Source organism: Felis catus, chromosome C2, assembly GCF_018350175.1.
Source record: "Felis catus isolate Fca126 chromosome C2, F.catus_Fca126_mat1.0, whole genome shotgun sequence".
NCBI classification, from domain to species: Eukaryota; Metazoa; Chordata; class Mammalia; order Carnivora; family Felidae; genus Felis; species Felis catus.
In genome coordinates, this window is record NC_058376.1 from 134,485,117 (window position 1) to 134,508,152 (window position 23,036).

The following is a 23,036-nucleotide window of genomic DNA, read 5'->3' on the forward strand; positions in this document are numbered from 1 at the left end:
TAACACAGGCTTTAAAAATTCATAAAGAAAAATTATTTTGAAATAATAAATTTGAAATAGTAAATATTAACCTGGTTTGCAAAGAACTCTCTATCCTAACAACTAAATTTAGTCTCGATTTTTTTCAATCACTGATGAAATGACACTGAAGTTGTCTCCAAGGATACATTATTTGTATTTTAAGTAACATAAAAGCATAACAACCAACCACTGATTTTTATTTCAGCTTCCCATTCACCAAAAAAGTGCTACTGGGGTAATACTCCATATAAATAAAGGCCTCTGACTAATTGTGTGAAATTCCATTCCACAAAGTTTCACAAAGTAAAAGTTACAACATTCCACATGTTGTATTATCCTACCTATAAATGTGATAAAGGCATTTCAATGAAAAACTCCATGTATCTTAAACCTCCACATGGTTCATACCATAGGAAAATAAACGAATATAAGTAGGGAAAGGAGGGAATAATAGGATTTGTTACCAAAGGCACAACATTGAGAGAGTTTCAATTAACATTTACATTTTTTAATACCTGCTTAGATTTTTAAGATTCTAATTTGACTTTTTTATTCTTTGATTTTATGTTCTATGCCAGAGCGTATTTAAATTAGTAGTATCCCACGATAATTAGAAATCCAAGTTCAACTAAAACTCATCTGAGGTATATCATAAACTAAAAAAAATTACTAAAATAATGAATAATTATTGTTAATCTCCCCAAAGTATGTAATTCCACTGATATTATCCTATTAATACTCTTTCATAGACTCTTACTAGCTTTCAATTGGATAAAGTTAGAAGGGAAACTTACGTTTAAAACAAATTCTACCGAAGGCAATATGCAAAAGTCACAAAGTGGCATTCACATTCAGTAGGCAAACAACTTATCCCGAATAAACTGCCAAGACTTAAAAATCTGAACATTTCACATAAAAAGATTTAGATTTGTAACTTCTCTCAAAAACAAAACAAAACAAAACCCCCCACTACATCTAGGGACACTGAGCCTATTTCTGGAAAAGCTCTGCAGTAGCCTGGGTTCCTATTAGCCACTTTCCACTGCTTACCAAACAAGAGACTATCAAGACTAGGGTTTGTAATTCCTAAATAGAGTGCAGAGGCAGTCAGATCTTGATTCAAATCCCAGCTCCTTAACCTCTAAACTGCTGATTAACCTAAGACAGTGGTTTAATCTCTTTAAACTTCAATTTCTTCGTCATAAGAATATAATAATGATTAATTATGTAGAGAATAAAAGTGAAAGAATGTATATAATAGGAAATTCAAATGCCATTTTGATTGAAATTCTAAACCTAATTAACTAAGATTTATCATAAACACTTCCCTCTTTGTACAGACTTCAAAGGAAAAATGAGATCACTATGGCCTTATCACTCCATAAGGGTCCTCTGTAAACTAAGAATAAGAACAGTAAGTAAAAGCCTTACTGAAATGAGCTAATATATATAAAATGCTTACAGTAGTACATGGTAACTGTAAGCTCTAAAAAAAGAATCAGTTATAACTAATAGTAGTAGTTGTTCCCAGACACCAGGAATACACGAACTTAATAAATGTTTATGAGGAGAAATAAGTTAGTAAAAGTGTGACTGAATGAATACAAGACACTTATCAAGATTATTTCTTTATATATAGTCTTAAGAATCCTCTCAAATACCCCATATTTTTACATTAAAGCTAAAAATCTCAATGAAAACAAAGTTATTCTGTATTAAACAAAAATTTTTGTGCTCTGGGACCAAAATAATAAAATAATTAAACTCTGATGGAAACAAAAGAGCTGACCAGAATTTCAAGCATGCACATTAGGTAACATTCACAATTTATTTCCACGGAGTTTTAGAGAGCTCTATCTCATCACTGCTACCACCAGACCAGTCTTAGCTAAACTTTCTTTCAAGTTGTTTTTATGCCTCCAAGGATCTCAGCAGCTGAGTTCAGGACCAACGCAAAGAGGGACCTCACTACCTTTTTGAGCTACTGATTTCAAAGCCTCAGCCATTAGTAACAAAGAATGATGAAGAAAGGTCTGGTCAAACAGCAGCAGTGGTTTTCTATTACATGGTGTGGTATCAAAAAGATGATTTGATCTTCAGCATACTAATCATCTCAGTAGAAGTAGTTTTTAATTAGTCTGGGAATAACAAAGAAGCTCAATCCTTCAAGTATTTAATTTAACAAAAGATAAAGAGAGTCTCCCCTGGCTAAAGTGGTATGTACATTCCAGAGTCCCTGCCACGTCACAGGAATCCTTTCAGCAATCAAAACGATGAAAAAAGGCAACAAAATTGACTTAAAAAGAGCAATTTCCTTTCCGACCTAAATAAACTTTACACAAACTTGCCTCTGATAATCGACTAAACAAGCTGCACCACCAGCATCAAGGGAGGGTGTGCGGATATCTAGCAGGTGCTGCAGTTTATCACAAAACCGTCTAAAATAATTGGAAGTGACAACCAGCACTACCACAAATGATTTATTAGTCTTTCACTCAGCTTTTCAGCTTCCTCGGGGCCAGAATAAATAATTTACCAACTCTGTATCTTCCCATCATTAATTCTTCCCTATGCATCCAAACTACATTTAACTCTGCTAGATTCAACGGAATAAAACACACAATAGGAATATTCTTCCAAATATAGAATTATCTGACCATATGCAAAGGCAAATTTGTCGATTGAGATGTACAATCCAGATGTAGGAGAATTTAAGAGCTCAAAGTCAGCGACTGCAGTTGAGTTTGAGAAAATAAAATCAAGGGAAGAGGAAATGTAAGTAGAGCCCACTGAAGAGCTCTCTCATAGATTAGGAAAGGTTCCAGTAACTCTGGGCACAGTAACCTAAGTACCCTGCATCAGAGAGACTGGAAACCTCAAGCGTCACCATCTCCCAACAGGCAATTCATGGACTAATTGACGGTCGCCCCTAAAACTCCCCCATAAGTTATGTAAAAAATAAAGTCTTCACTCAAAAAAAAGGTAGAAACTTTAAAACAACAACAACACGTTAAGAATCATTTTCATGCAAAACAGACTTAATACAGGGCAAAACTGAGGTATCTTCTTTAAAATTTTGTTACTATTTTAAATGGGTTTATGAGACAATTACATTCTCCTAGGAATTTAAAAAAGAAAACGCACGTAAAAACCAAAGAAATAAATACTCCAAAAATATTCCGACACTGACATTAAAAGGTATGTCTATTAATTATGTAGAAAAAACACAGACAGAAAAAAAAAATCACATCCTAAATCCATTTTTGATGTAAGCTAGTCTTGTCTCATTAAATCAGCATCTATGATTAAAACAGAGATCATTTTTGGTACATAATGTATTGCATTGTTAGAGCGGCATCTGTTTATTACACAGCATAAACATTTTTCAGCTTTTTGAAACTACTGATATGTAAGAAATGATACAGATCTAATAACATATTCCATCTTTTTTATTTCAAGATGAAATACTTTCAGTGAAAGGGTTAATAATAGTAATATTCTAATATTTGGCATGGTATGAGGCAGCTTCAAGCTGCTGGGCACAAAGTCAAAGAATTTCATAAACTGACAGCTTTCTCTTCAACGGTTAGAGTGCATCATAATCCAAATCTTAAGTGTTTAATATATGTTTAAGTATACTTTTAAATGTATGACTTCTACCAAAATATAAAATGCATTAAAATAAGCCTGACTTGTGAAAATTATAATATAAATTTGAACCCAAAGAATGTAATTTAGATTATAAAATTTTCAAATAATCTTTAAAAAAATTCCAAAATGTTCACAAATAAGAGTGTATCATTTTCAATATTTCACAGTTAGTAAATGAAACAGTTACATAACTAACTGGGCTCAAAATCACATTGTTCATATTAAGCAAAATCATGTCTTATTTATGCACGGACCCCAGTGCACCTGTTGCTATGGAAAAATAACCCCCCAAATAGCATAGGTCCCAGCCTCCCACAGGTTAAAATCAAACAAAAATGTAAAAACTGGAAAACATAACAAAAGGCATCTTTTTCAAACAAATACCAAAAAAGATACAGATTTTATGTTCTTATATACAGAGTGGGGAAAGGATAGAAGAATGGTTTTTGCTTTTTGTTTTTGTTTTTTTTTAAAGAACAGCATAACAAGATTTTATGCAGGCTTCTTTGCAATTGGCTTTTAACAGCAGAGGAACTTCAGCAAGAAAGGAGGACAGCACGAAACTGCCTGAGAATGCTGCTGAGTACCAGAACCTGGATACAGTGCTGTAAGAGTTGATGGCAGCCCGTCCCGTGTACCGAACACCCTGAGCACTGCAGAGCCACACAAGTATCTGTGGAAAAGTCTGTGCAAAGTGTCCTGACCCTTAAATGTCCATCAAAAAGCAAACAGATACAGCAACTGTGGTACTGATGTTGTCCTATCGCGGAATATTAGGTAGATAACAGTTAAAATTAGTAACTAAATGTAAAATTAGAAGCAACAGCTCAGAAACATTGTTGGGTAAAAAGGATTTAAAAAAAAAAACAAACTACATAAATTCTAATAGAATATTTCAGTTTGTAAGAACTCTCATGTTGAACACATAAATGTACTACTAGTCTAAAAACATGGACAGAAAGGATATAAACCAATTTCAAGATGTAGTAATCTTTGTAAAAGGAAGGATTTTAAAAGGCTTTTACAATATATATACAGCAAATGTTAACATACTAATTCTGCATGTTAAATACAAGGTTGCCTGTTCTACTTACCCTCTAGACATCTGTAAACATTTGGAATATTTCTTAAATATTTTAAACCTAAACCATGATGTAAATAACTTTTTTTCTGAAAAAAAAATTAGGAAGATTTTACAATACCCTTCCCTGAAAAACGAGGGTCTATCTTCTTTAAAAAATATTAATAATAATCAGTTTGGCTACTCTCCATATTCTAAAATTTTTAAATTTCAATTGAAGAAACTAAAAATTCTACCCTCTTTTCTTTTTTTTTTTAGTTTTTTAAAATATTTTATTTATTTTTGAGAGACAGAGACAGAGAGTGAGCAGGGGAGGGGCAGAAAGAGAGGGAGACACAGAATCCGAAGCAGCTCCAGGATCTGAGCTGTCAGCACAGAGCCTGACGTTGGGCTGGAACCCACAGCTGGGAGGTCATGACCTGAGCCGAAAGCGGATGCTTAACCTACTGAGCCACGCATGCGCCCCACTACCCTCTTTTCACAAATGATTTGACTTAGTAACATTTTCATATCAAGTTCTCAAGAGACTCCATGCTTTCATCTCAAAATTGAACTGAGGGATTCCGCCATGTAGACTTCCTAAGTGAAGCTAAAAACAATCTTAGCAGGGACTTTTAAATAACTGCTTCTATCATTCATTGTTAGAACAAACAGGTTTGACTGAGAACCTCACTCCCATTCCTTGGCTCTAACTTCCTTGGGGAAACCCATCACTTCATTAGTGAATATGTTCTTTCTCATTTTCTTTGTTTGTGTGAAGTATTAAACTTCTACTTGTTTAAAAAAAAAAAAACAGAAAGAAAGAAAAAGAAAATTCCTAGTAAGACTTATCTAATGAAACCTTACTCTAAAAAAGTCAGTACCTGGGGCCCCTGGGTGGCTCAGTCAGTTAAGTGTCCGACTCTTGATTTCAGCTCAGGTCATGACGTCTCATTTCATGGGTTTGAGCCCCACATTGGGCAGGTTTAGCACTGACAGTGCAGAGCCTGCTTGGGTTCTCGCTCTCCTCTCTCTCTGCCCCTCCCCTGCTCGTGCTCACTCGCTGTCTCTCTCAAAATAAATAAATACACTTAAAATAAAATAAAGAAGTACCACAATGACAAGCTTTTTATCTTGTCTTAAAATTTTCTGCAGTCAAATTTCTTTTAAGTTCAGCCTCATTTCTTTACAGGCCTTTGGAAACTTGACAGGTCATCTATATCTAAATAGAAACAAGATGCCACTCATTTACAATCACATTTGTACACTAAAACAAAAGTTTAATATACTTTTTTGTCACCATGAAAAAAATATCAGAGATAGTGTTAATTTTCACAAAAACTGATAAATATTCTCTTAAAGGAGAAACCATCTTATTTAAAGAATTACTGGCTTGTTATCTTACACAAGAAATCACATTCAACTTACACTGATGTTTTCTATCTGAAGTATGTCATACAATATTGTAATTTATCTCATAAATCTACTAGAGTGTGATCAAATCCTATCAACTCTGATTGGCATAAATTTGAAACAATGAAGTAGTCACATCTGTTAGGCAGTTCTAGCTTGCTAGACAACATTGTAAAAGTTTATACAATAACATAATTACATTTTCTCCATAAACCTTTCTGCACTTGATTTGAGTTTTTCATAATATTTTTGTGTGTGTACTGGGTTCTGTTGTCATCTACCATATGAAATGGGATACAAAATAAAAGACAAGGAGAGGAGATGGAGTTGTTGGGGATGGATGGTAGAGACAGTGCACATGTGAAACTGGCCCAGCTAAAAAAATATTTTCAGCAAATTGCAAATGAATTACAAGATAGAAAAAAAACAGTGAATTTGGGTGAAAAAATACATCTAGCTTTATCCTGAAATGACTGTTGAAACATATGAATGCTGAGTTTAAATAAAAATACATGGACAAAAAACAAAGAAGTCAAACCATGCTTTATGAAGCACATTAACACACAGCAAAAAAAAAAAAAAAAAAAAAAATCACCTTTTCTGGTATAATCCTAATTTCTGAAATGTGAATGATTTTATACAAACATTATAATAGTACATGAATATTATAATAGTATAAAACATATCACATACATAATAACAGTACATATATGAATTAATAGGTGAAAAATGTAATATCCCAAGAGTAATTCTATGTAATTCTAAGAACATTTCTAATTAGTAAACAAACTCAAGGAGAACAATGACTAAGCCCTGAAGATACTGGGTCTATGGGCTAAAATGAGAGAGAAATATTAAAAATAAAATTCAGAACACATTAAGTAACTTCATCAAGTTATTAATCCTTACTGCTTTTATATATACCATGTAAGATATAACTTAAGAATATGTCAACATTCAGGGGCGCCTGGGTGGCTCACTCAGTTAAGCATCTGACTTCAGCTCAGGTCATGATCTCATGGTTCCTGAGTTCGAGCCCCACGTAGGGCTCTGTGCTGACAGCTCAGAGCCTGGAGCCTGCTTCAGATTCTGGGTCTCCCTCTCTCTCTGCCCACCCCCCTATTCACTGTCTGTCTTTCTCTCAAAAATAAACATTTTTTTAAAAATTAAAAAAAAAGAATATGTCAACATTCTACTAAAGATAGCTAAATTTGCTATAAATCCCATCTGTGCATTCTTTGGTAATTAACCATATACAATTTTGAGACATTTCTCATCCTACTGAACTTTGTACCTGCCACTTCTTATGTGTATTCATCTTAATAAAGTGCACCTTCTCAAAGCGAATACCTCTTGAACCTGCCTTCACACCAAGCAAGGACATCTATGTACTCAATACATATTTCCTGATTGATTTATTTTAACTTATATGGAAACAGGAGTCATGAGTCAAATAGTTTAAAACTTTATTTCCTACCATTAAAGTTAAATTGATAAAACAAAACAAAATTATGAACAAAGGAAAATTTCCCACAAAGAGACAACAGGTCATTCTGATGGTAAAACTTAAATTCAAGAGAGTGACGAAGATCCTTTAACAAAATCTTGTGCTAATGCAGATGTTTTCCTTTTGTCTGTGGATACAGAAAGTTTTCACAAAACTAGTAAATATATTTTGTTTTCTTAGAATTTTCAATTTTATTATGTGGAATTATTAGAATTCTATGTTAACCAAAAAGACAAGAGTTTTTCTCCATTCTTGCCTCTTTCCTATGATTTCGTTGTACTCTCCTTAATATATAACTCTTCGCTAGTTGCTTTTTTTAATATCTTATAGCTTAATTCCTAATTAAATTCATTAAGAAAGATGCTCTCTTACACTGAAATTTTCATGACTACTTGGTACGTTAGCTTCAATATAAAGACATTACTTTGAGGACACAAACAGTATTAATATTTTACTAGAAGTAAATATCTACCAAGTTTTATTTTTTATTCAAACATTAATTAAATAGGACTAAAAGAAGAAATAACTATAATTCTTCTGACAAAACTGTACTGTTTCTACCTATTATCTCATTTCTTTTCATTTTGAGAGAGAGAGAGAGAGGGAGAGAGAGAGAGACAGCATGCACATGCATGCAAATGGGGGAGGGGCAGAGAGAGAGGAAGAGAGAATCTCAAGCAGGCTCCCTGCTATTAGCTCTGAGCCCAACATGGGGCTCAATCTCACAAAAGGGTGAGACCATGACCTGCGCTGAAACCAAGTGTCAGAAGCTTAACTGACTGAGTCACTCAGGCACTCCATTTAAAAAAAAAATTTTTTTTTTTGAGAGAGAAAGAGAGAGAGAGAACGAATAGGGGAGAGGAGCAGAGGGAGAGAGAGAATCTAAAGCAGGCTCCACACTTAGCACAGAGCCTGACACAGGGCTCAATCCCAAGATCCTGGGATTATGACCTGAGCCCAAATCAAGAGTTAGATGCTCAACTGACTGAGCCACTCAGGTGCCCCTATCTCATTTCTATATTTTATTTATGCTTTCATTCATTTAGGAAATACTATTTTTGTACAGAAATATTGGTAAAGATAGTACAACTCTTATTTTTATTACAAAGATAACCAATAAGATAATAATTGATACAGTAAGTGCTCTACAAAGGTTTGTAGGAAGTGAGCTGACATCAGTGAGAAATCAGAGAAAGCTTTTTAGAGCTGCATCTTGCAGGATAAGTTAACAAGGAAAAGAGGTAAGCAGTGAACAGCACATAGAAAGATTGAGTCAACAAAGATTAACACATAGGCTTCTTTCCCTCATAAAACCCCAAAAAGATCTCAAATTATTGCAAAATAGAGAAGTAACATATTAAAGGAAGTAACTCATAAGAGAACTTTTCATAAAAGATAGCAAGGAGAAGCAAACTATTTTATCCACAGTATAATAACATCCAGTCTCACACATGCCACCTCTACTACCCTGGTGGCAAATCTGCAAATAAGAGAACTAGAAAAAAACTAACAAGCAGTAAGAATAAATTAATTGAAGATAACTTCCCCAAACTGGAAAACACTTGCTTCTGGAATGAAAAGGTCCTCTGAAGTCCCAGTATAAACAATGAATAAAACCCATTCCAAGACACATCATCATAAAAACTCAGAGATAAAGATCTTAAAAGCTTTCAGAATAATAAAAACAGGTCATGCACGGAAGAAAACAATGTAGAGGGAGGGGGAAAAAGACAATGAACTCCTTGGTAGCAACACTGAATGCTGTAAAACAAAGCCTTCAAAATTCTAAAATAAACTATCTACAACCAAAAATTCCATACCCAACCAAACTATTAATCAAGTCTGCGAATAAAATGAAGTCATTTTAACCTATCCTAAGATCTATGTCCATATAATAAGGAAGTTAAGCCAGAAAAAAGGCAATGAGTTGCAATCTGCAGAGAGAGACCAGAGCAAAGCTATCCAACCTCAGAGGATATCAAATCCTTAACCTTCTAGGGGTGCCTGGGTGGCTCAGTCAGTTAAGCATCTTACTCTTGGTTTTGTCTCAGGTCATGATCTCACGTTTGTGGAATTGAGCCTTGTGTCAGTCTCCGAGCTGGGTGTGGAGCTTGTTTGTGATTCTCTCTGCCCCTCCCTGGCTCATGCGCGCACACATATGCACGCGCTCTCTCTCTTAAAATAAACAAACTTAAAAAAAAAATTCTTGACCTTCTGGATCACCTCAATACTTCACAACATGAATGAAAATGGAAGCTCAATAGTACCCATAGCAAACTATACTAGAGGAAGCAAGTAGAAGCAAGTATTCTTTGCCTAGGCAAAGATGCCTGTAAGATTGGAGGGAAACCCCATGGCAATGGCCATTAGTCTTCAGATTGAGTATCTACATTAAACCAGTATCAAATGACTGCCAAACTGCTACACATTCATCTCTACTGTTATGCTCACATGCATTGTAAAACAGTATCACTTTGAAGATAAACAAAATCATGTATCTATACCGAAATGCATACAAAGACATTTTCACTCCTGACAGGGTTTAACTAGAATATTTTATAATTATGTTTCATTTACAAAACCAATAACAAAATGTAACAGTATAGCTTTCATGAAGCAAGAGAATGATTTAGAGACATAAGCAACAGTTCAATATGGTTGTCAAATCAGTATATCACTCATTAATTTCAGAATCCCCCCCCCAAAACTGATTAATTAGCATTAGTAATTTTTCAAATTTTATGTGAAAAACTGTGCCCACTCTGTTTGGGTATCTTATAGACAAAATAAAATCTCATCTTTCAATCTATTACACATACTTCATATGCAACTAATTTTCATTTATAAAATATCAAAGAAATCAGAATAAGTCCCTATATTCCTAACTAGAAGAGTGTTTAGGCTGAAATTTTAATTTCTACATGAATTGTTGGGATTTGTTTATTTATTTATTTATTTGAGAGAGGGAGAGAGAGCACATGAGTAACTGAGGGACTTGAGTTTGCCTGATGTGGGGCCCAAGCTCATAAACCATGAGGTCATGACCTGAGCCAAAGTCGGATGCTTAACCAACTCAGCCACCCAAGCTCCCCTGTTTTTTAATGGGGGGGGGGGGGTGGGCAGAAGAAGAGAGAGAGAGAGAGAGAGAGACAGACAGTCCAAAGTGGGCTCCATGCTGAGCATGGAGCCCAATGCGGGGCCGGCCCCAAGACCCTGTGATCATGACCTGAGCCAAAATCAAGTTGGACCCTCAATCAACTGAGCCACCCAGGCACTCCAAATTGTTGGTTTTGATAGAAGCTCCAATTTATGCTGGAAGAATCCTTTAAGCACATGAGTTGGAAGAGCTACAAGGAATAAGCACACATTTCTACAACAGTGGTTCTCAATCCCACCAGATCCCATACCCCTTTCATTCCCTGTTATGATCTCACGGTTTGTGATATCGAGCCCTACTCAAGGCTCTGTGCTGACAGCATGGAGCCTGCTTGGGATTCTCTCTCCCTCTCTCTGCCCCTCCCCTGCTAGAGCGCCCCCCCCCCTCACTCTCACTCTCTCACTCTCTCTCCAAATAAATAAACTTAAAAAAAAAAAGATAGTTAAAAAAAATACAATAGATAGAGGCTGTATCTTCCTAAAAGAGAAAATAGTAAATAGAGCGAGTAATGAAATGTAACATAAAAAGTTACAGAGAAGTTATATAATAAACTACTAGAGATGATATCAGAGTACTACCAAAGACTAGGCAACATAAAAATAAACAATTTTTAAATATAATTTTAACTCATTATAATTATTCTAAAAAATGAAATTTTAATATTTAGGATGGAAATGATGAAATATCTTTATATAATTCATATTAACTAATACAATTCAATGAGATCCATTAATTTAAAATTTAGTTTGTTGTTACAAAAACCTTAAATATCTTCTTACATATTTGCAATCAGTATTCTTGAGCCTCCAGTAAACTGCATTACTGAACTGAAAACTTTACAACTAAATTTCTAGTTACAAATGCTATATATATATATATTTTTTTAAATGCTATATATAAATCAGGATGTGGAATGTGTGAAGTAAATTACATAGAATTTTAAGAGGATTTCTTTATTCTACTTAAGCCTCCCCACACAAACTTCCCCCAAAGTATCAGATCTTTCATGTAACTAATCTTATAAAAAGTTGTATCATTACACACAAAAGCATTATTGCTTTATCTTTAAAGATAATTTAAGCAAGCACCCACTCAAAAGTTATGTGGTACTCAGGACAATCTTCTGTAGTCTGAGACGGTCCCATGCACTATAGGATACATAGCATCCCTGATCCATATCCATTAAATGCCAGAAACACTCCCACAATCATTGTGACAAACAAAAACATCTCTGCTAATTTCCAAAATTTCTCTTCTGAAGGAGCACCATTCTTCCTTCTAAATCATTATTCTGGAAGAATCATAGAAAAGAGCATAATGCAGTAGGAAAAACAACTTTAAAAAAATGTTCCAAAAACAAAAAGAAACACTTATCAATTATACTAAAAACTGTAACCTGCCAATTTTATCCTCTTCCAAATATCCTTTCTGTGACCTATATTTTTTGATGTTGTGTAAACAGAATGACTTAAACAGATTTGATAACCAACCTGGATCATATGTATATCCTCTTTATATAATTTTTAATAGAAAGTTTTCCTATAATCTTGTTAATATTCCAACTTTTACTTAACCAAATTAAAGTCACAAATATGATATAATCAATAAACTGTACACGTATAGGCATGCCATCCTTCTATAACTACATTTGTGTGGATTTTACTTTCTGTTTTTGTTGTTGCTATGTTGTTTGGGGTTCACAGTTTCACTGAGCAACATCAACACCAAGACACTGCATTCATAATATTCAGTATTAAAGACTCATATCAGTATTATTTGGTGCCCCAAGAAATCCTTACTAAGAGTCCCCTTTTTTATTTTGCAAACTTTAAATTTAATAAGGTTCCATTTAATTAGTCCAGGATTCAAATATACATTCATGCCAAATTTAGCAACCGCATGGGAGGTTAGGGAGAAAGGTATTTGAAACATTTCCACGGGAACAACCTTGGGTTGCTCTCTTAAAATATCAGTGCAGGGACCCACACTACTTCACATGCTATCCACAAAACGGACGAGGTGTGAAAGAAATTTTGTGTTCAACGTGACCTTTGGCTGTACTTTCACTTGTCACAATTATAAAGGAGCTTCTCTCAGAGCCAACACAGAAGTTATATTATTACTCTTAGAACTACAGTAGTATTTTACAAAGTACTTTATACTGTGGCAAACTCAAGGCAGAATATAAGGAAGCTCCTCCTTTGTTACGAGGCATAATAGGCTTTTCTGAATGAAAAGGGTTCTAATATTATACATATGAATGAGTAAGAATTATTGCACAAGAATTTTTTTAACTATATATTCAAACACAAATATGCCAGTGTGGTTACCTGGTTCAACTTAACAAATCATCTATAAATGCAAATAAACTGGAACTTTTAATAATCTAGTTATGACTTTAATAATGTAATATGCCATTTTAGATAAATATCTGTCAATAGGGAATTAAAAAGAAAACTACAAAAAACCACCCTTTTCTAGAGATTCCTATTTTCCTATACAACATTTCACTAAGGAAAAAAACAGTGGTTTTCAAAGATATTTTGGCCAAACTGCCAACATATCAATATATATGACATGTAACATGGTGGGGCTTTTTTTTTGGCGGGGGGGGGGGGGGGGAGGGAGGCAGCTGGGAACCATTGGATCATCAAACATAAAATTATAAATTCTGAAGGTGTAACAAATAGAATTCATTTTCAGTACAACGTTAAATATGCCACCAATTAAAAGATTTACAAGGCAAAATGATCACAGAATATCCTGTAATGTATGACATCAAGAGAACCTTTAGAACTCTCTACTATACCATGAGCAACTTTGCTATCCTCATCTTTCTGTTCCCAACAGCAACACCTCTTTACTTTCACCTTGAAAATAGGCTCCATAAGCTGTGAAACATCATCAGTCACACTTTATAAAAGTCATAGCCACAAACTGCTGTGTATAGCTAACAAAAACATAAATACTAGCAAAAGAAGTTTTATCATAAAATCAAACATTTTTAAAGATAGTGTATGTGAATTAAGATTCCTGTTAAACATATGTTATATAAGGCTATTAGGAATTACTCAATAGGCATGTGAGATATTACTACCACACTAGTAATGGCGTGTCCTAAATTGGAAGATAAATTATATGGTCATCCTAGCTATTACAGTATTTCATATTAACTAACTCATAGGTTTGGGGCATTTTATGATGTCATATTAATTATTTATTTGAAAACCCTAACTTAAAACTTTGAGTGATTCACACAGTACCCTGCTGTTCATACAAATGCAGCTACTTGGGGCACTCATACCAACATCACCCAAACTCTACTGCTATCTAACTCTAGCTCACCCGCTTTCTGATGTTCTTTGTGTGCTTCAGACCCAAGGTGAGAAAGACTGCCCTTTGTTTTCAGGTAGCAAATAGAGTTAGAAAGATCCTGTTCTCTTAGTCTCACACCAAATTGACAACATTTTTCCTTTCTCCTGGAGGCTCTGTAGAATCTTTTAAATAATTACATTTAAGTGTTTAAAATCACAATTGGTTATTTTCTCATTCTTTTTATGTACGTGTTAAAATGCTTAACTGTATATAAAACACTATATTTAGAGTTAATTTAATAGCACATTTGTGGTCATTCTTATAAAAGCTTACACATCAGACTCTTAATCATTCTTTCAACAATATATATGTATCTAACCCTGACAATACCATTTTTTTTAATAAAGAAATCCAATTTGACCTAAGAGAGCCCTGGAAATGGCCTTGGGCTTAAAGTCAAAAAGATCTGAGTGTTGGACATCTACAAGGTAAACCATACAATCTCCTTGAGGCACAAATTCTTCTTTACATAATTCTGGTCCACTATACAGGATTACAAGAAGAATCAAATCAGAAAATTCAAGAAGCTCAAGTTCTTCCTCCTGTTTAAAAAAGATGTCCAAGTGTTCTCAGAGCCTGGAGCCTGCTTTGGATTCTGTGTCTCCCTCTCCCTCTGCCCCTCCCCTGCTCACATGTGCTCACACGTGCACACTCTCTCTCAAAAATAAGTAAACATTAAAAAAAAATTTTTTTAAATATAAAAGATGTCCAAGTGTAACACAAAATGAATATACTTAGCAAGTTAAACCTATCAGAGATAAATAACTACATTCTCAAAAACAAGTCCAAAAAAAAAAAAAAACATGCCACAAAAAACCCTGCTTAATACCAACTATACAAGCAAACTGTAATGGGCTAAGAAAGACCCTGAAGAGTCAGACTCAGTGAGTCCTAATCCCAGCACCAACACTTATTGCCAGGTAGGTGGCAATGAGCAAGTTACTTGACACCTCCAAGTCTCTGTTTCCTCATTCATAAAATGAAGACAATAACTGTACTTATCTCACTGTGAAAAACAAAAAATCCATGTAAAAGATATAAGCACCGTACCTGCACATAAGTGCTCAATAAATGCTAGCTATTATTATGACAATCTCCATTAATGTCTCCTTCTAAAAACAAATCCTAAAAAATTATTTTGATGTCAGGAGAAAACTTCCCATGTGTGTGCATATGTGTGCACACACATGTTTATTTTCCAATGAAGACCACTTGGTAACACAGCTAATACTCCACAAATAAGTATTAACAGTGTGGCTGGGAATACTGTCATGACAACTCACATAGTAGATCTTATTCAACATTGGAGAAGGTGGCTTTCTTCTTCAAAAGAAGTCCACAGTGGCATACTGAAGTGCATTTTCAAATAAAATTCCGTATCTGACGGTGTTTGTGGTTGTTCATCTCCCAAACAGAAGTCACGGATATGTATAATACGCACATTTTTTTAATTTTTTTTTAAATGTTTATTTATTTCTGAGACAGAGACAGAGCATGAGTGGGGGAGGGGCAGAGAGAGACGGAGACACAGAATCCGAGGCAGGCTCCAGGCTCCGAGCTGTCAGCACAGAGCCCGACGCGGGGCTCAAACTCACAAACCTTGAGATTGTGACCTGAGCCGAAGTTGGTCGCTCAACCGACTGAGCCACCCAGGTGCCTCACATTTTTAAATCCATGTATAGAAATCAAATGAGGGGCGCCTGGGTGGCACAGTCGGTTAAGCGTCCGACTTCAGCCAGGTCACGATCTCGCGGTGAGTTCGAGCCCCGCGTCAGGCTCTGGGCTGATGGCTCGGAGCCTGGAGCCTGTTTCCGATTCTGTGTCTCTCTCTCTCTCTGCCCCTCCCCCGTTCATGCTCTGTCTCTCTCTGTCCCAAAAATAAATAATAAACGTTGAAAAAAAATTAAAAAAAAAAAAAAAGAAATCAAATGAAACCACTTCCTTTAAGACAAGTGTATGAAGATACTAAGGCAATATTCCAATTAAACATTCATATACTCAATATTTCAAAATAAGAAATTCTAACTTGAATTGTACAATGCTGCCTCTCTCTGAAATGTTAAAATTGTACACAGTAGTTCACTACAAGCAAACACAGAAGACCTAGTTCTGCACAAACACTGTTTTACCCAAACAACTACTTAACCTATTCATTAAACCTACAATAAGAGAGCCCTAATAACTGCACTACCTTATGAAATAGAATCAGACAAAAGAAGAAATACCTTATCTGGTTAAAAATAGAAACTTTACAAAAGAGAATTATTAGCTCAAGTCAGAGAAATTATAGCTTGCATTTATAAAGGCCCTTGTCCATTTTAGTTCATTAAAATAAAGTGGTATAAAACTTTCCATTAAGAGATATGATATGAAATAAATATGTCATTATGACTGATATACAAATCTATACCAACATTATGCGGTTTGCCAAATACACATATAATGATAACTTAAAAAAACAAAGGCTTCATCAGTCAAATTTATATCTCAGGGATCCAAATCTAAGTTGGACTTCATTTCTCTGAACTTTCCTAAAAATATCCCAGTAGTAAAATAGATTTGCCACTAAAATAAAATAAGACTCTAGTCATGATTCTAAAGCAAGTAAGAAATGCAGACCTGTCCTTTAGAGATACAAAGGATAATGTGGACTGAGGTTTACATGTTCAATCTCAGTTTACATACTATAGGCTATATCATTAATTTGTAAGTGACTCTACAATGAGTATGTACACAACACATAAACATTCTATCATCAGTAACCCTAAACAGGTAAATTTAGAGCAAAACAAAGCATAACTGGAATTTCATCTCTACCATAAATTACTTAAAAAAAAAAGAAAGAAAAACCCATGGCCATTGCAATGAATACACTTTTGCCTTAGAGCTAATACTTTAATTTTAAAGAACCGCAAAGAAAAAAATCAAAACTAGTCAGTAACAATGCAGCCTCTAAAAGCAATAAACTCAAAATTAAGTTATAAATAATTTAAAGCATGTCATGAAGATGTATTAATAATTCATCAGATAAATAATTTACTAAATAATCAAATAAATAAATAATGAAATACATAAATAAATCAGCAAATAAATAATTCTGCAAAATAACCTAAACAATAAGTCACCCAAACAAATCACAAGCCTACAAAACTACAATGATTTTCTGGATTCTGATAGTTTTAAATAAGCAAATGTACATAAACTAGATCAATCCTTGTTAGAATTAGAAATATTTTTCAATGGTATTGGTAAAATCCTCATCTCAATACATAAAAACACATTTTCAATTTTTAAAAGACTGCATTGGATTAGTTCTTATAAATTATTAATAAGATTATAATATATCCTGCTCTATATTTTACATATAATATCTTTGCCTAACATATTTTCCCCTGGAACAACTGGATACTTAAAATATTCTTAACTTACATTTGTTTTTCAAAGCAATACTTACAGTATAATGGTGCTGTCTTTCTGATAATTTTCCTGTCTTCTCAAAGTCTTTGCAAATTTTCTGCAGAGGTAGAACAATAAGAATAAGCTTAATTATTACAGATAAGATTTCATCACTAATGAACAAGGTTTTATAATTCTACAAAGTAGCAATGAGAAATGGACATTTGTTGTAAACTGTGCAAAGTTTTTAGAAGTCTTTAGTGGACCAAGTACATGCTGACAGAGGCTAGCTTCCTCTATTGGAGCTGACACACCAGCTGTCACAATTGGCAGGATTTCAGATATGAGGACAAAAACTTTGAAGGACAGTGTGATTGGCTATCCTCAATTTGAGAAGCTCAAAGTCTTTGAAAGAATACAGGAGATCACTTAACTACTACATTTGAATATAGTGACAATCTAATTAGAGCACCACAAAGAGTCAAAACACAACTGACCTCATAAATGAGTTTTCGCTGAACATTTAAAGTGTTTGTCTACCCACGGTAATAATACTCTTGAAGTCCATAAATAGTAGATCCCAAACTATGATAGCCTTGCCCACAGAAATAAGAACTCTGAAATGGGTTTTCTATACATTCCAAAGAATAAACTCAAACAAGATAGCACAACATTTAAAATTAACCAAAGTTTTTTATATAATGTATCTCAATCAACTATCAAAACAACCTTTCAGTTAGGTAATATTTTACCTATTCACAGTTAAGGAAACTGAAGCTCAGTAAAACTATTATACTGCCTATGCCCCCAAGTGGAAGGGAAGATTCTAACTCTCTCTACACAACTCCTTGAACTAAAGGCCCCTTAAATCTGACCCCCACCTAAAAAAATACAGCAAATCCTAAAATATCACAAATTGGTTAGAGCAGTGGTTCTCAACTGGAGAACAATGTGCCTCCCAAGGAACATTGGCAATGTTTGGATACATTTTTGGTGGTCACGACTGGTATTATTGGCATCTAATGGGTAGAGATCAGGGATGCTGCTAATAAACACAATGCACAGAAGAGACACCCCCCCCCCAAGAATTATCTGGCCTAAAATGTTAATAGTGCTGATGAGAAACCTTAAGTTAGAGTAAAATGATTTTTAGCAGTGTATGGTTTTCCTCTTATAGTACGTATTCGGTTCAAAGATGTAAAGTTGTTATGTGTATAACATTGTATATAGTGGAATACCTTGGGAAAAAAATTTATATCCTTCAAAGAATAAATAGATATATGGGAACTCTGTAGTTTCTGCTCAGTTTTTCTGTAAAACTGAAACTGCTCAAAAAAAAAAGTTTATTGGGTGACCTGGGTGTCTCAGTTCGTTGAGCGTCCAACCCTTGATTTCGGCTCAGGTCATGATCCTAGGGGTTCAAGCCCCACCTCAGGCTCCACACCTAGCATGCAGCCTGCTTAACATATTCTCTCTCTCTCATTCTCATTCTCTCTCTCTCTCTCTCTCTCTCTGTCTCTCTCAGGGGCACCTGGGTGGCTCAGTCAGTTGAGTGTCTGACTGTATTTCAGCTCAGGTCATGATCTCACAGTTTGTGAGTTCGAGCCCTGAATCTGGCTCTGTGTGGACAGCATGGAGCCTGCTTGGGATTCTCTCTCTCCCTCTCTTTCTCTCTGCCCCTCCTCTGCTCACGTTCTCTGTCTCAAAATAAATAAATAAACACACAAAAAAAACTGTCACTCTCTCCCTATGCCCCTCTCCCCTACTCGTGCTCTTAAAAAAAAAAAAAGTTTTTTAACTTTTTAAGTGTGTGTCATTTATTTCAGTAAATTTATGAATACTTTATTAGAATCAATACTAAAAAAAGTCTACAGTAATAAATTTTTTTTTAATTTTTCATTTATCAAAATTTTTCCAATAATGTTAATATGAAAACATTAAAAGTCACATTTATGAGCTGACTTTGTCAAAGTGACTAGCCAATATATTTAATAATATTAAAAATCATAGGACGTGAAGGAATTATTCTGATACAATATAGTATATAATCTGCAACTGTTTGTGGTTGATTTTTTCGGCTACTTTGGTTTTGGGTTTGTTTGGGGTTTTCTGTTTGTTTTTGTGTAAACGCTACCTCTAGTGTTTTCTGAAACCGTATGTGCAATAATTATTAAAAGCACTTGAAAACAAAATCCAGTAATACTGTCATCAAAAAAATCCAGAAATTATGTATCATTTTAAGTATTCTCCTTTCAACATCAATTAATCTCTCTCCAGTCTCCAAGTAGACTTTTGTTCACAGCATAGATCTAGAATCTACCATGATACAATGCATGTTTCCTTATATTTGACCTACTGTCTACATAGAGTATTAAACAATGGTATCCCTTATCAGGTAGGATTAGGTCATACCCTTCCCAAGCCAAAAAAAAAAAAAAAAATGTATTTAAGTAATAATAATATAATGACTTTTTTAAACAAGAGGAAAAATGGGAAGAGAATTTTCCCCCATATAAATGTCCAGAAATAGACATCAAAAGCTGATGTGACAGTTCCAAATATTGGGGATCAAGTTCCTTCCATCTTTTTGCTCTACCACATGTTGTTTCTATTCCAAGTTGCCTCACACTCCAAGAGGACTATGGGCACTCTAGCTAATACTAATAGATCCACATTGCAGGCAGCAGAAAGAAGGAAAGGGAAAAAATGCCCGCCCTGCTCCCTTCTAACTCTCATGCTTTATTTCAGCTTACAGCTTATAAACCATAGCTTTGTCTTTTGGCCGCGCCTAACCATTTGGGAGGATAGGAAATGTAGTCTCCAACATTGGTAACAATGCCCAGCTATAATACTGGTATTCTTCTTACTAAGGAAGACAGGTAAAATGAATTTTGCAGGAGAAATTGTAAGACACAGACTACAGTGGAGGTTACGACTCTTCAAGGAAAATGAGAGATGCACTCTAAATTTCTCATTAGCATGGTTCACTGCAAATTATAGGTGCACGTATATACGTGTGTATGTGTAAAAGAAAACCTAAATGTTTAACATTACGTAAATGTTGACAATGAGATACCACCTCACACCAATCAGAATGGCTAAAATTAACAACTCAGGCAATGACAGATGTTGGTGAGGATGCAGATAAAGAGGAACCCTTTTGTACTGCTGATGGGAATGCAAACTGGTGCAGCCACTCTGGAAAACAGTATGGAGGTTTCACAAAAAATTAATAATAGAACTACCCTCCGACTCAGCAATTGCACTACTAGGTATTTATCCAAAGGATACAGGTGTGCTGTTTCGAAGGGGCACATGCACCCCAATGTTTATAGCAGTGTGCTATCCATCGACAGATGAATGGATAAAGAAGATGTGGTGTATACATATAATATATATAAATTTTATATAAATATATAAAATTATATATAAAAAATAATAAAATATTTTATATATCTAATATATATTATATATATAAATATATATATTACTACTCAGCAATAAAAAAGAATGAAATCTTACCATATGTAACAACATGGATGGAACTAGACTGTATTATGCTAAGCAAAATTAGAGAAAGACAAATATCATATGACTCAATCATATGTGGAATTTAAGATAAAAAACAGATGAGCATAAGGGAAGAGAAGCAAAAATAATATAAAAACAGGGAGGGGGACAAAACATAAGAGACTCTTACATATAGAAAACAAACTGAGGGTTGCTGGAGGGGTTGTGGGTAGGAGCATGGGCTAAATGGGCAAGGGGCATTAAGAAGGATCCTTGTTGGAACGAGCACACTGGGTGTCATACGTAGGGCATGAATCACTGGATTCTACTCCTGAAATCATTATTGCACTATATGCTAAGTAACCTGGATGTAAATTTAAAAAAAACAAATAAATAAATAAAATAAAATAAAAATGCTAAGTAAATGTTGAAATTAACATAGGGATAATCTCAGAACAGAATGCTATGTGGTCACTAAATATGACACTTTAGAATTTTACTGATATGGAAAAGTGTTCATAATATTAAATGAAGAACATGCTATAAAACATTTCATATAAAATAATCTCTATTTTCAGGGCACCTGGGTGGCTCAGTCAGTTGAGTGTCCGACTTCGGCTCAGGTCATGATCTCACAGCTCATGAGTTTGAGCCCCACATCAGGCTCTGTGCTGACAGCTCAGAGCCTGGAGTCTGCTTCGGATTCTGTGTCCCTTTCTCTCTCTGCCCCTCCCTTGCTCATACTGTCTCTCTCTCTCTCTCTCTCTCTCTCTCTCTCTCTCTCTCAAGAATAAACAGTAAAAAATATTTTTAAAAAATAATAATCTCATTCTATATAAACATAGATACATACTAACACATACATATATGTATGCACAGTATATATTTATACTCATACATAGTACATCATGCATCTATATCTAGAGAGAGGCTGAGACCATGTAAAATTCATGAGAATGGAATTAACCTAAATGGTAACAGTGGTTTAAGCTTTCGGAAACATAACTAATTTTCATTTTTCTACAATGAACACATACTATACTTATAATTATTTTTCATGAAGATTTTGGCCTAGCTGAGGAAAAGCACCTTATAAAAGTATTTAGATTCAAAATTCGATTTATACTTTTACTTACAATATCCTGATAATAAAAAAAAAGTGGGGGGAAATCTATAACTGAGCTGTATCTTTCCCATCTGGGGCAAAACTTGTAGGTTTCTCTTTGGTTGGGAGTAAGAAGCTAACCTATCTGGGCCCCATTTGTTTTCAACTTACAAACATTCACATATCACATTTGTCAGCTTTATTCAAGTCACTCCTAGCCAGATGCTACATCCATCATTCTTAACAATTTACTCCGACATATTGATTACTTTGTTCATATCACTCTGTAGAACTAATCATTCATACTTTAAACTTCTACAAATCCTACCATCTTCTATATTTCTGAATTTTTTCTATTCTACTGTACATTTTTCTGGGTACTTATATATTGCATACATCTAAAAGAAATTATATCTTTCTTGTATCTTTACAACTACCTTGCATCGCCTTGAATCTTCCAGAGCTATTATTAGGTATACATACCATTGTTACATTGGAATTAACTCTATTTGTAAGTCTCATAATTTGGGATGCCTGGAAGTTCTGCACACTTTCTAGAGTGATTCAATTTCCTAAGCCCCCACTACTACCATATAAAACTAGAAAAAACGGAAAAAGGCAAGCAATTGATATATTTAAAACTACTAACATGTATATTGGATTGACCAAAACAGCAAACAAATATATCGTCCCCACGCTCTAGAACTTGGGGGAAATAAGACAAACACACACATGCACACACACAGAGCAGGGAGGAAGAGAAAGAAATTCAGAGACAAATGTATAATCCAGACAATATGTACTACCAAAAATCCAAACGGTAAAAGTCACAGGCACAGAT

The 23,036-nt window shown here is 34.6% G+C and overlaps 1 protein-coding gene across 10 annotated transcripts in view; it reads right to left on the minus strand.

The window, feature by feature from the left end:
* TBC1D5 (TBC1 domain family member 5) overlaps positions 1 to 23,036 on the minus strand; it is a 545,542-nt gene that overhangs the window by 482,505 nt on the left and 40,001 nt on the right. For all 10 annotated transcript variants that reach the window (XM_019810740.3, XM_045037659.1, XM_019810743.3 and 7 more), the window contains exon 2: positions 17,639 to 17,698. The gene's annotated coding sequence lies outside the window, so the exon portion shown is untranslated. The remainder of the gene's footprint in view (positions 1 to 17,638; positions 17,699 to 23,036) is intronic.